Raw genomic sequence first — 15,732 nt, forward strand, 5'->3', positions numbered from 1 at the left:
TGTGATTCGTTCTGAGGCATTTACATACAACTCTTGATGACATAGATTTTCCAGATGTCAAATCTTTCCCCTTGCAGCAGTCACCAGTCATTGTTGGGCACATTGCTAATTTTACAATTGTTAAAAACCTCCAAGGAAACAAGATCCCTTTTAATTCCCGACTACCCTCATTCCTTCCTTTTTTTTTTTTCCCACTTCAGAGATTCCCAGTCAGTCATCGCTGTCGGCCATTACAGCAGTTACAGCCACTATGTTAATGACCCCATACAGTCGCCAGCGAGCGGCAGGTGCCTGAGGAGAAATAAAGCTTTGAGTCTCAAAGTAACGCTGCCACCATTTTGTTATTAAAATAAAAATGAAAGGGAAAAAAAAACAAACAAACAAAAAAAAACCACCACACGTGTGAATGTGCAGATAAAGTTCACTTTTTTTATATTGTAATACAGGACAATGTAGGCTGGCATTAATCATTTAACAATGTTGTGCTTTTTAAATGTATTTTACTTTATAAGATGTATTTATTTAAAAAAAAAAAAAAAAAAATCAAATATTTATTTACTTCATTTATCCGTGTGCATTTGTAGGCCTTTGCTCAATAAAGCTGTTGTGCCATTTTTTTTATTCTTTTTTTTTTTTTTTTTTTTTTAAACAGTGGGATTTTTACTGCAGCATTTTTTTTTAGCTTGTGTAGATAAATATTCAGATGTGAGTCAGCGTGACAAAGAGAGAGGGTCATCGGTTATGACTAATCAGTGGGGGACATATGCTCGGTTACCCTGCTCTCATGTAAGCGGATAGCGCTGACCGGATCATGTTGCTGATGACCATGTCATAACCCTACTGTGAACGCACAGACAGACGGACAGAGGCGATGGGGATGGAAGGGGCGGCACTCTTCAAGTGCTGCGCTTGTGAAACGAAGGCGTCTGCATTGTAATGTATATTTATGATACATGCCATTTATGGAATGTGCGTGTGTATGTGCACTTATGTGTGTGAGTGTGTGTGTGAGAGAGAGAGAGAGAGAGAGAGCGAGAGAATAAAACATATGTGTGCACATTTGTGTGCGTATGTATGTCGAATGTGTTTGTCCGCGCTTTTCAAGTATGTGGCATTTAGACATTTTTGGACCCATAAAGGAGTCGTTTGTAGGATCTGAATATGCAAGTGTGTCTGAGAGAATGTGCTATATTGTGATGTTAGTTTACCTTTATGGAATTCTTGGGAAGTGGATGAAAAGCATTTACTGATGTTGAAGACAACCACAAGAACATGTGTTTACCTTTGACTAGAGAGAATAATGATGATTAAAAAACAACAACAACTGTAAATTGATCCAAGAATGATTAAAAACAACGGCAATTAAAATCTTTTTTTTCAAATTTACTTGTGTTTGTTCTTTTACATTTTACGTAAAAAAAAATACCCAAGCGCAGTGCTCTACCTCTTTTTCTGCGACTGCCGACCACCTACAGACCCATCTTCTACCGCTCTATCCTCCACATGAGGGTCGCTGGTGCCAATCCCAGCTGGCATCAACTGAAAAGCAGAGCACGCCCTGGACATAGTCCATCACATCGCTTCTAGTACAGGCTTTGGTCATCTCCTGCCTCGTCTACTGCAACACTCTGCTAACAGGCCTCCCGACCTGTGCTGTGAACCCGCTGCAGATGCTCCAGAATGCGACAGGACGTCTGGTCTTCAATCAGCCTAAAAGGGCTCATGTCAGGTTCAAATCACTGATGTTAGCCTACAAAGTGCTTCATGGGTCTGCTCTCACCTACTTAAACACTCTCATAAAGGCTTATGTTACCACTCGACTACTCCGGTCATCAAAGGATTGTCTCCCCCAGCGTTGCCAACACCCCGCACAAGACAATCCAGACTCTTTTTGTGTGTCGTTCCACACTGGTGGAAAGACCTACCAAGTGTTACCAGAACAGGGTGGTGTCCCTGTCTATATTCAAGAAGCTTTTGAAGAACCAGATCATCCAAGAACATCTTCTGTCCTCGCATTTACCTTTACCCACCTCGCCTGCATCTCCTTCTGCACTCTCACCTGCTGTGAGTCCACTGTTCTTATCCAGTGGATTTCTTTCCAAGACTTCTTCCATGTAGCTTATTCCTCTTTTTAAAGTCCCTTGGATAAAAGCTTCTGCTAAATGATTAAATGTAATGTTAATGTACGGCCACATAGACAAACAACCATTGACTCTCACGTTCACGCCTATGGTGAATTTAGAGTGTCTAATTTGCCTAATCCCCAAATCCAAACCTGAACCTGGAACACCCCCCCCCCCCCCCCACACACACACACACACAGGGAGATCATGCAAACTCCATGCAGAAAGGTCGACAGTAATCATGATACACGGATATTCTTTGTGTAAAACTATCACCATTTCGCTACGGATTCACAAACACTCTTCTCCTGCTATAAAACATAATGACAGCATGGGGGTAAAGTCACGGCTGCACATCCCACACTCTATCCGTCTCACTTTCCCCTCACAGAAAAGGCATAAAAAAACACCTGCGAGCCATTCGTGTCTCCACAAATCTGTCTGATCTGTCTGCCTCGGTCTCTCCACGTTCCCTCTCCTTCCCCTTTGCCCCCGTCAGCTTCTCACTAATATCTGTACGCAGCACAGAAAGAAGCCGACGGTGGAAAGGGACTCTGTCTCTGATGCACCAACCTCTGTGATGAGAGAGAGAGACAGACGAGGCAGAGGAGATTCTGTCTTTGATGATGTTACACATCACACTTGGAATTGTCTAAGAAAGTAAAGAAGACAAGATTTTTTTTCACTTCCTGACCAGAGTCAAAATAGCACGTGTGCGTGTGTGGAGGTGCATAACAAAGACATTTTCAATGTTAATAAAATACGTTTCGAGTGATTGACGACTCACTCGACATAATGTGTGAGCTGCACTCAGCCAATGAAGTGATCAGGTGCATTAATGTCTGTTTCACAGCTGTTGGTTCTCCCCTGTGAGGCAGCGGCTCCTGATTTGGGCTGACATGCGTGCATTAAGCTGACTGACAGATAATTGCCGAGTATTACATTAGGTCTTGGCTTACAGTGCCTTGCCTGCTTATAGGTTTGGACTTGCACATAAACGTTTCAGTGTTTTGACACCGGGGAACAGTGGAAGGGTTTTAGCTTTTGCTCCCAGGCCTGAGCTGACAACTTAAACCATCATTTTGCAGGAAATGGGCCTGCTTTTCTTTTTTTCAAGGAGGACATCTCTGCTTTGTTATGCAAGAGAATTAACAGCTTTATACTTCATATTCCTGCCTGGAAAAGGCTTATGTTCCTGAATGAAACATTAATTGGTGTGTTTACTATTTTAAATGAGCAGCTCAGCGACGTTGCTCGTGGATTAGCTATGGCTTCCTTCCTGACACCGTGTCACATGTTTCTACCGGGGAAGTGATAACTAACGAGTGCTCAGTCCGGTCCCCAACCAGGGAAGACGTTCCATTAACCAAAGCAGATGACCTCTTCTATGTTTGGAGGCAAATTATCATTTTCTGAATCATTTACTGTGAGATAAGCCATCTGTAGCGTGAGGACGCCGCTGCCGTCGAGAAGAATTCCCCTGACAAGCTGCACCGTCTGGCCTGCACAATAAAACAGATGCTTCCTCCTTGGAGAACTTGTTAAAGCTCACAACATCAGTGAGACGATCACTGAGACAAGTGCTGCCTTCAAGTGTTCCTTGGAAATCCCTAACACCAGGTTGGGAGTCATAAAAATGAATGAAAATGCACCTGAGCTGGAAACTATCTGATAATCATTATGCTTTTTTTTTTTTCTTGATATTTTACTTTGAAATAAAGCAAATTGAGAAAGCGATTTCATCCATGCATTCGTTCATCTTCTACCGCTTTATTCTCCACATGAGGGGCACAGGGGGCGCTGGTCTTCACCATCACAGGGACACTACCGTTCAAAAGTTTGGGGTCACCTATACAATTTTTGTGTGTTTTCCATTAAAAGTCACACTTTTATTCATCAAAAGAGTTGCAAACTGAATAGACAATATAATCAAGACATTGACAAGATTAGAAATAATGATTTTTATTCAAAAATAATAACTTTTCCCTTTTTGTCAAAAAAACAGCAAAACTGTTTTCAGCTGTGCTAACATCATTGTACAAGGTTTTTCAAGGGTTTTCTAATCATCCAATAGTCTTCTAACGCCATTAGCAAACACAATGTACCATTAGAACACTGGAGAGATGGTTGCTGGAAATGTACATATTCCATTAAATACCAGACGTTTGCAGCTAGAATAGTTGTTTACCACATTAACAATGTAGAGAGTGTATTTCTGATTCATTTAATGTTATATTCATTGAAGAAAACTGATTTTCCGTGTAGTGTAGAGACAAACAACCGTCCACTCTCACACTCACACCTACAGTCAATTTAAAGTGTCCAAATTGCATAATCTGAAAGAGATTATTAACTCCAAAGCAATTTAACCATTTTCCTAGACGTACACACAAATCCACACAGGGATTGAAAAAACCCCCCCAAAAAAACAAACACCTATATGATTAATGGCCAACCTGAGCAACATTAATTATGACGACCACATTTGGAATAGTGTCACAGCTGTTGACACAAAAGGCTTATTTCACAGTCCATTTCCACTGGTGCAGAGATTATATTTACTTTTCCTAAAGCGCTTTGCAGTCTGCACACACCGACGCTATCTGTGCTCGCTTTTATTCATGATATTTTTTAAGTCTAATTATAATTATATGTATTATGTCTTATCTGCATTCCACATCTGCCTTTTGTTTTTCCTTGGTATTATCCCGTGACATTGTTTTGGAAGCCTCTCTCCACACGCTGTCCTGGAGCAGCATTACCTTATTATATTATGAGCGATCAGTGCATGAGTTGGATTCATGTGTAAGAGGTAAGGTTTCATTTTTCGTGTGCTCTCTTGTGTCAGATGTGTTTTCTAGCCACTCTTTTAAGACAAAACTATGGCAGCATGGGAAACATCTGTAACATGCTGGCACAATATACTGTAACCAATACTGTCTCTTTTCCACCCATAGGTGTCGCCAAAGCTCGTGTTCACGCTGGGACTTTGCATGGTGATGAAGAAACAAATGAATGCCACAGATTTTACTAAGTAAGCCTGCGTATAATATACAGATTGGAACTCAGGAAACACAACAGTGACAAAGCTGAGATGATTCATGTAATGTGTGGTTCATGCAGCCTGAATAGATTCCACTATATTTGAACATCTATATGCAGAGACTGAATTGCGGGTTAAGCTGCTGAAGAGCCACAGGACTAACATGTAATATCTGCTCTAACGCTCTCAGGGAGTTTAGCAAGGCATTGTTACAATGCTTTGTTTGATTCAGCACAGGGACGGCGACTATTATCAACAACAAAGAGGCAACAGCCATCTAAGGCCACGAGGAGCCAAATAAAAATAGAATATTGTGCCTTGTGTAACAGTTGAAAGGATAAACTGACCTAAAATGTACCAACGTTTTTTCCCAGATTTTCAGGATTATTGGTTCAGGGCTGATGACTGTATTAAAAAAAACTATTTCTTTTACATAAAAAGTTGAGTTTATTCCTGTGTTAACCTGCGAGCAGCTTGCTAATGTGTTTGTTCTCCTGGGCGCTGAGCTCAGAGAGAATGTTGTTGTTTTTTTAACGTTCATGTTTTCTGCGCTGCACCTGCTGTATTTATTATTACACTGCTTTAAATGAAGTCTATATTTGATGTGATTTGTATACTTCCAGGCTGAATATGAAATATATCAATAATGAGTTCAATATTTGCCTGTAGTGAGATCTGCCTGTCAGCGTCTTTAAGTTAACTAATTAGGATTTAGTGGGCGAAGTTCATCATATAAAACTTTGTTTATTTAAGTAACGTCTAAGCCACTAATATAAATGTGGGTTCCACTCCAGGGATTGAGAGAGTCAGGGTCAAGTATACGTGGAGATTGCAATAAATACTTAGACACTTTGAGAATCAGAATCAGAATGTATTGCCAAGTACATTTACACATGCATGGAATTTGAGGTTTTGTGCATTTAAACTAGAATAAAAGTAGAAAAGAAAAAGAATAACCTAAGATGCACATTTTTTTTATATTAACACAGAAACAAAATATGTGCATAAGGTGCAGTACCTGCAGAAGGTGTGAGTGTGTGTGCATGTGTGTGTGTGTTGTTGTATGGGTATCTTTGTGACCGAAAAGCTTATATACCTAAGGAAGTGAAAGTCTCACACCCTTAAACATGGCCTTTTCAGGGTTAAGACCTGGTTTTAGTTTAGGGTTAGGGTGAGGCACTTAAACTTTGTGATGGTTTAAGGTTAGGATAAGGGGCCATGGATGGAGTTATGTTAATGAGTGTCCTCTCTTTGAATGTGATGCAAAAGTGAGGATATTTTGGCTGATCCTCACATTCTCACACCCCTAAACATGGCTTTCTGAGGGTTAAGACCTGGTTTTAGGGTTAGGTACTTGGTAGTGATGGTTTAGGTTAGTGTAAGGGGCTAGTGAATGTATTATGTCAATGAATATCCTCACTATGAATGCCGTGCACATGTGTGTATGCGCATGTGGTAAAGTTGTTGCTGTTTACCCCTTAAATCAATTTTTTTTAACAGACTGATTCAAACATTGAGACTCAGGTTTATCTTGGTTGAAGCAAACACATCTCTTGTGTAAAGTAACTGAGTAAAAACCCTTATGACCTCAGCTCTAGATCTGCTATACATGTGAACAGATCAGATAGTTGTCTCTTGTTCTGAATGCATCCTGACAGAAACCTCTTCATCTGACAGTGACAGCTCTCCTCCTCTGCAGTTGGAAACTGAACCAGGTGGTGGAGTTTTTCTCTGAGATGAAATGAAGGAGATGCTTTGGAATCAGTGGCATCATATAATCCTCCAGGACACATATGATGCCAGCTCCTGCAACAGAAGGACACTGACCTGGCAGGAGATCATGACACGATGGTCCAACTGCAAGCTATCAGGGGAGGTAAGGAGTGTGATTTGTCTGCTTTTAGTTTATTATGTTTCAGCATCGCTGATGTGATTCGTGCAGCACTCGGGGTGAGATGGATCAGGGAGGTCGGCGTTGCAAACTCATTAACAGTTCCTCTGTGCTGATAATTGACCCTCAGAGCAACAGAAGTAGTCTGGAAATCCAAATGTGAGTCTGAAAGCGAGAGCAATAATGCTGTCTTCAAATAGGCAGAAACTTGTTGATGCTGAATATTCATAATGGCCGTAAATTAAATAAAAACTTTTGAGTTTTGCAACGACAGCGCAACTAATTCAAGGTTTTATGAGGCAGACTTTCTTGGACATGTTGTTAAGAGAGGCAGGGAAATGTGAATGTGCATTTTAATTAGAACAGTGTTAAGCTTCCTAGAGGGCTTTGCTTTTGCGCACATTAATTTGGGCTCTTGCCAATCCTCTCCAGATCAGTTGGCTAATGTGTTGACATGTGGAGGAAACTTATCACAGAATATCAAGCAGGCCACATTTGCCATCTGTACCAGCCTCGCTCTATAGCGGCAACAGTGTGTGTGTGTGTGTGTGTGAAATAGTTTGAATATTAAAGAGAGCAGGATTTGACTGTAACACTTGGCTGGAGGGAATGAAGGTTTATATCTCAGTATGCAAAAGGGCACAGATTTTATTTCCCTTGTTGAGGTATTTACATAAACAGATCAGCAAATATACACTCAGGTTACCTCTTCTTTTTTTTTGCAGCAATGTAAACAATTCTGCTCCAAGTCTTTTATATTCTTCCCGTGAATTACATTTAAACTCTGCTGGAAGTGTCACTGTTCCTGTGCACAAACACATGAACGACACCAAAATGTCATAGTTTAGTATGTCGTCCAAAATGTGACAAAAAAGTGCTGAACATAGTCCAGTGGACAAGGACGTAGCATCACTGCTCAAAGGATTGTGTGTTCGAATCCCACTGGAGGTATGTGTCTACGAATATATGTGTGCGTCTGTCTGGGTGTTTCAAAACAACTTACAAAATCATGTCCCAAACCAAAACTCTCTGTCGTGTTTGTTTTATTTACGTCATTTCAAGTTCACAGAGGATTACAACTTCATCATCAACAATTCTGCGATAATGGGAGGAATGAGCTAGCCCTGAAAATATCAATAAGACATGAGTTGTCTAATGAGCAAAGAATATAATATTAAAAAATGTCATAGCTTAGTATGTGTCCAAATTGTGACAAAAGTCAACATGTGTGTGTGTGTGGCCTAATGGATAAGACACTGACCTCCTAAGCCAGGGATTGAGAGTTCAAGTCCTATCTGGGGTGTACCTCTTTGGAGCTACCCAGTCCTAGTACTCACTAATGAATTGAAAAAGATACAAATGCTTTGTTGTTACCCTATCAGGGTACAAGCACTGTAACTTTAAAATTACTACATTGTGTATCTGTATTTGTTTGTTCCTCTAAAGAAACATTCTGACAAAAATGTACTGATTGGTACACACGGAGAACGGTACAGTGCTTGTGCCCTGATAGGGTACAACTGGAGCGACAAAGCATTTGTACCTTTTTTAGGTACAGTCTCGTACTTTGATTTCTTAGTGTGTAGAGTAAAACGTCCCAAATGTTCACCTGACTCTTTCCAACGTGTGAGCATATTAATGGATGTCTGAACATGCTTTAACTGCAGCTCCCTCTTGCCTGCAGCAATGCAGAGCCCTCTTTGCGAAGAAGTCAAAGAAAAACGGTGAATTTGTTAGCATGTGAAACAAAAAATGGGGATAGTTTGTCTGTTCAAGAACAGTTTTCAGTTATTTTCTAATTTCCCCGTCTTCTTGCCTGTGGCCTCTTCATCATTGGCGTCTAATCTTCCTATCATCAGGCTGCATTTCCTCCATCCTCCTCTTAACCCTTGTCTTCATCTTCAGTCTCACCATCCCTCCAGTCTCTGCACTGTTCCCCGGTCACACACACCCTCTTCCCTCTCCTCCTCCTCCTCCTCCTCCTCCTCCTCCTCAGCCTCTTCCCCCCCTTCCCCCTCTAGATTTAACTGTAATCCCTCATTTCTGGTAACTACATCTGCACAGCACTCAACAGCTGGGGGACCGCACATACAAGCAGTCGCGCATGTGTGTGTGCGCAACGCGTGTGTGTGTTTGTGTGTTTGTGTGTGTGCCCACATTTTCTGCATCTGGTCAAACTTAAGCCCAGGAATAGCTAATGCTTGTCTCCAAAAAAAGACCTTGTGACAGGAGTATTTTTGTCGGATTAGACGAGTCGGTATGTGTCAGACTAACATAAATCAAAGCGGTATTAAGAGTTTACTGGAAAGCTGCAAAGACGGGGTGTCTTGGTCTGGTTTGTAAACACCTTTTCTTCAAGAAAATCCATTTCAAAGTGAGTGTTAACACCACTTTGACCACAGTTCGTCGTCTTCTCAAGTGTCAAACAGAAGATGTCATATTGTTTCATGGCGCTTATCAAAAGACAGATTTTGGCGAGAGCTTCTATGGAGATAAAAAATGTTGCCAAAACTTTTTATGTGACAAATTAAAGTGAGCATGAAATAAATACCAAGTCAACTAAGAGTGTGCATAGCCTTGATTCTGCGAGGGAGTAAATGACCTCTTTGAAGCCGTTGGAAATGCCATTTATTTTGCAGATATCTGATCATAAACCTGATGATGGTGGTGGAAATGAAAGTGTCACCATAAAAAAAAGAGCCAAATTTCACGCCAATTAATATTTTTCGAGCCATATGGTTGGAATAAGACAGACTCTGGGCATCTGATACCCCAAACATTTATGACAATCCATTTAATATCTGATGAGATATTTCAGTCTGGACCAAAGTGCTGAGTCATCCCTGTAAATCTGTGTCGCTCGTATTACTCAAAATGTCTGTCTCTAATGTGATGTTAGACAAGTTGACTAATATTACTGTAACCACAGATCCTGTGTCATGAATGTGTTTTTTTCCCGTTGTATGGCGCGTTGGTGCTGCTAAACCGATGAGGCATCACTGATATGACGCGGTATTTCTTTCTTTTTCTCTTAAGGTAAAGTTTGCGATCTTCTACCTTCAGTGATCATGTGCCAGATCCACTTAACTTCAGATATCACAAGGTATCATGACTCACCTGGGGGAATAATATTTCCTCAAATGTCATATTGACAAAGTCATTTTTATAAATGCCAAACGAATCTTTTCTTCTTCTTTTTTTTCCAGGTTTCTCAGACTTCAAAGTCAGGAGGACAGGTCGTTTCACGTGAGAATACACGGCAACACTGAAGCGGATTCTGTCTTATTGCTTTTTCACTGATAACACAAATCTATTTATACTTCTGGAGCATGAATATCAGAATCAGCCAAATAGATTCTCACGCCACATGAGATTCAGTGCATTACATAACAAATAGTGTTAAAAAAAAGTGTTTTTATCCTTATGAACCAGTGTTGTTATTTTTTACTGTGGGTATAAAGATGGACTGGCAACATCTGGTGATACTGTATAATATTAGCAGAGTGTGCAGTCTTTACATGTGTCAATTATTTAAAATATTGAATATTTCTTCCCTGGCTGCTTATATCTGCAGAAAATTCAATATGATGTGAACACAGTGTGAGTGTGGGGAGAAAAGCAGCAGAGGTCTAGTCATTAACAAGCCTCACCTGTGTCTAATCAGACTCCCACCTCCATGTGTGTGAGAGTCAGAGTAAGACGAGGACTGAAAGAAACATATGGTAAAAGCAATGGAACCAGAGCCACAGTGAAGCAGAAACCAGCACTTTGTGTTCATCGACCAACTCCAATGTTTAGTGGTAAGTTTCACAAATTATTTCTGTCATTTTTATGTGGGTGGCATTGTTGTCTTGTGCACTCAACAAAAATATAAACGCACACAGAAAAACTTTGTGTGCGTTATTGTTATGTGACAAAACAGAGTAACTATCCAAAAATAACAGTACACCTTTGTCAATAAAGTGGCTTTATTGGCGAGCATTAGGATGAATTTCAAAACAAAAGTCCTGGAGTAATGGCAGGAAGAACACAATGGGGGTCGATGATCCAAGTTCACAAACTTCAATAACGTGTGTGTCCACCATTAGCCTCACGCAGAGCGGTACACCGGCCACGCATGGACATCACCAGGTTGTCGATCGTGGCCTGGGGGATGTTGTCCCATTCCTCCTGCAGAGCCACGTGAAGTTGGCGGCCGTTCTGGGGAACTGGAACCCGGTTCGCTGACTTTCCAGTCTCTCTGAAACGAGTCCACAGGCAGCTGACAGTGGAATGATGCACATTCAGTTGTGTTGCCACTAGTGATGGGATCGGCAGTTCATTTGACTGAATCACTAGAATCCGTTCATTAAAATGATTCGTTCAAAAGATTCGTTCACCGAATCGTTCAGTGCCCTGCTACGTGACTCACGTCCTCCCTGAGTGCAGTACGTTCGAAAGAGATTCACGTCCTCAGCCACAGTTCTCTGTGTGTCAGTTCGTTGGCGAATCATGACTGAGTCAGTGACTGGCAGCGCGAACGAATCACAGCAGCACGGCAGACACAGTTCTTCTTACTAGTCACTCCCTCCCCGCTCGGCGCACGTTGGCTGGCGTCGTTTGCCGAAGATTCACGAGTGAGTGACGGCGTCGGCGAACGACTTCACAAGTGATTCACAGAACGCGGCAGTTCCACTCCCGGCCGCCACGATCGCTGCTGAGCTCAACTGAACTAAGAAAGGAACGAATCAGTTCATGAAGTGATCCCAGTCAGTTTGTACACTCAAATGTTCTTTCGAACGAATCATTCATGACCGACACAACACTAGTTGCCACAGCTGTAACGCTCAACCCAGCACTCAGCATGCCAATGGCACGCTCTCTCATGATTTGTGACATCTGTGGCATATTGGCAAGTGACAAAAGTCCACATTTTGGTGTGCCCTTTTATTGACCAGACCATAAGGAGTGTCTGTGCACTGGTCACGCATATTGACCACCACTCTGCCATGCTCCATGACTCTGAGGAGTTGAAATACTCGATCTGAGATTGTAGTCAATAGGAGTGTCAGAGTGACACTGGACTACTGGGTTTGAGCAAAACAAATCATTCCATAAACAAATGCAACAAGAATCTGAGCAAATGTCATGACATTCTATTTTTGTTCACCATTTCAAGTTTGTGTTTATATTTTTGTTGAGTATACATTCTTCTTCTTTATCTTGAGAATCATTTAATTATGAATAACAGCAAAGCCAAATCTGTTGTCAAACAACATGACTGAAAAAAAAAAATAATAGAGAGCATTTCACGCAGGCAGTTTCAAATACTACAACATTTTGGATTTCTCTAATTCTTCCATAAATACGAGTGGCTTTACTTGGCGTCTCCACTAACTCTTGTGGGAAATATCTGCTTCTTCATCTGCTTAGCGCTCCATTATGTTCGGCAGCTCCTCGCAAACTTTGCTTGTTTGGTGCCGGGCACATAGCATGCAGCGTGTCGCAGGCCCTTTAAACCAAAACAACGTGCTGTTGTAGGTTAATGCCTCACATCACAGTGTACAGTACGTTCAGTGGAGTGTGCGATGCAGGCATCATTTGGCACATTAAACGCTCCACAAACACTGATCAACCCAGCTTATCAGTAAAGGCTGCCTGTGGCTTTCTTGGCCTGGTTTCTCTGCTTGGCTGCAAGTCACAGCATGTTTTAGTGTCTTATCCATATTAATACCCATTACAGTGCATTGTAACCCCAATGCTCTCCACTGAGCATTCATACAGCTGCGTCAGATATGTCTTCACCCTATTCTTTCGATACTTGAATATGTATATTCTGCATTGTTCCATGTTAGCAATGCTTTATTGCAAATGTCCTGCCAAAAGTACACAGTATATGGTTCAGCAATATAACGACCCAGTTGCCAAACTCATTTGATGATGTTGTAAATTTCTGAAAAACTACAGATATTTATGAGCTCATGTTTGTTAACCCTTAGAACACGGAGCATTTCGGCTATTTTTCCCCATTACAATGTTTAAACAGTATATACGACAGAGGCTATAAGAATGTGCTATATAGAGTGTCCTTTTTTTTCAGTGCAACTTTTTCACCAACTACAGTATAAACACATCTGAGCAAATTGTTGGAAATACGTCACTGTTCAAAGTTCACTTGGAAAAACGGTCTAATTTTTTGACTTCTGCACAATTATTGCGACTTTATATCACTACTAAAAATGTGATATAAAATTAATCATAACTTTGACTCAGCAACACGTAAAAATACGGATTTTTAAAGCCTGACTATGTGACCTATAAACACACACCCCAGGATGTCCATATAAGGAGTTGTGCATTATTCCCACAGCAATTTACCATGGGTTAAAGATAGGGTGGAAAATCATTTTCTGGAGCATTTTTTTTTACTGTAGTATTGCTTAAAATCTTCTCCCCCGATGCACGTACACCATCGTGCATGCTCAGAAGACAGCACCAGAGCTTATGCTAGCTTGCTAAATCCAATTAGACAGTTGAAGCAACGTTATGGCAGAAAAGGTGACAACAACAGGTGTTGGTCGCAAAACGGAAGACATTTTTTGGGAAAGATACTGCCAAGAAAAAGGCAGATGCAGAGTGATCCAAGACCAGAGTGAACGTCGGTGCTGCGTTTGAACGGTGGCAACAACTGAACGCCCAGAAAGGGCAAGTGATGACATGGTGGCCCCGTTTCTACTGGGTTTAACTTTATGTGTTTGTGATACTTTAAATGTATTTGTTCTTTTTCATCAGGGTGTCATTTGAACAAGTATCCAAAAATCTTAGCGTCACCGAAAAGTATGGAAAGTTACTCGTGAATGCGTGTTTGTTGCACGTTGCTGTGCTCTGAAGGTGTAGCTTCGAAAGGGAAATCTGAAGAAAAGGGGTTTGGATTTTTTAATTCCAAATGTAGCCTGCCTTTAACCAAAACTATGTTACTTTTTCCACATATACAGGTATGCATGTCAACATGATAGGGTATTTGGCAGAAATGAGGGTAATGATAACAATTTTCTGGTTTTGAATGTGGAAAAGTTGAGACACAAAAAGCACCTGGTTAGAATACTATCACGTTTGCCTTCGTAGTGTCTGTTATTTCCCCAGAGTCTCACTTTTCCTCTCTCCTTGTATCTCTCTCTGCTTGTGTGATTGTATGATGGATTGCAGATGTGCCTGATTATTTGATTGACAATGTGTGTGTGCATGTGGATCCCGGGAGCTGATTGGTCCAACACAGGAGGTTCCAGTATAAGAGGCCAGATTTTTTCCCAGTTCAGATGATGGCTTTGAACCATGCACAGCCACAACTGCCAGCAGATATCCTGCTTTGTTTTGTGTTGTTTAAGAATCCTTTAAAATTGTTTGTGGCTGTGTTTTTGTGGGTGGATTTCTTGGAAGTTGTCAAAAAAGAGAGTGTGTCTTCATGTTGTGTCCAGGTTTTCCTGTTGGCCTGGATGCAACAGCGTCCCAATATACTCTCCATAAAAAGTCACCAGAATGTCGTCAGAGCACGTCAACAAGCCAAAAACAAACCCTCAGACTTTTGGTCTTAAACTGTGGTCTGTCACTGGACGGATGTCACTTGGGTGTCTCGCTGTGTTACCACCAACCCCTTCCTCACGACTTCAGAAATGAACAAAAGTACAATGGCAACAGTCCTGGGAGATTGGGCTAAAAATAATGCGATGGAATAATAGAGAAAGGAATATTTAATTTATAAAATTAATGTGATATCTTCGTACAATTAGAGTATCCAGTCACTTGTGCATGCAGGTATTTTTCATCTCACTGAAAACAATTAAGTTTTTCCACTGCTTACCTTGAAAGCACAAGAAAAAAAATCATTTTAAAGATGAATTGATCTTTAAAAATAAATTACCACACCGGCGATCTCTAATACATCTCCTTTTTTTTTTTTTTTTTAACCCCATCATGGTTTATTTCACTTTTGTGAAGCTCAACAAGGATCTTCAAGTATTTCCCATTCATTATTTGTCTAATGTGATTTAAACAAAAGACGGCGTTCAGAGAAAACATGGGGCTATGTGTTGTTCATTACCCTTCAAATGACCCAGAACAAACCTCACTCCCGCTGTGGCATCAAGGTCCCAGAATGAACATAACAGTCGGCGCAGACGGACACTAATGACTCGGAGGCACAGCCTCAGTTTATCCCCGTGACACTGATGCTCATATCCACAGACATACACAATTAACGTGAATTTGAGCACGTTTTTCAAGTGGAAACCTGGATGAAGAGAGTCATTAAAAGACCTTAGCTTGGCCTTTTGTCCACAACAAATGGCCTGGAAGAAGGACATTCACTCTGCCCATATATACTGTATATACACTACCGTTCAAAAGTTTGGGGTCACTTAGAAATGTCCTTATTTTTGAAGGAAACGTAATTTTTTTCATTGAATATAACATTAAATGAATCAGAAATACACTCTATACATTGTTAATGTGGTAAACGACTATTCTAGCTGCAAACGTCTGGTTTTTAATGGAATATGTACATAGGTGTATAGAGGCCCATTTCCAGTGTTCTAATGGTACATTGCGTTAAAAGGTTATTGGATGATTAGAAAACCCTTGTGCAATGATGTTAGCACAGCTGAAAACAGTTTTATTGGTTCTTTGACGAAAGGGCAACA

This window comes from Microchirus variegatus (assembly GCF_963457635.1).
Source record: "Microchirus variegatus genome assembly, chromosome: 13".
Classification (NCBI taxonomy): Eukaryota; Metazoa; Chordata; class Actinopteri; order Pleuronectiformes; family Soleidae; genus Microchirus; species Microchirus variegatus.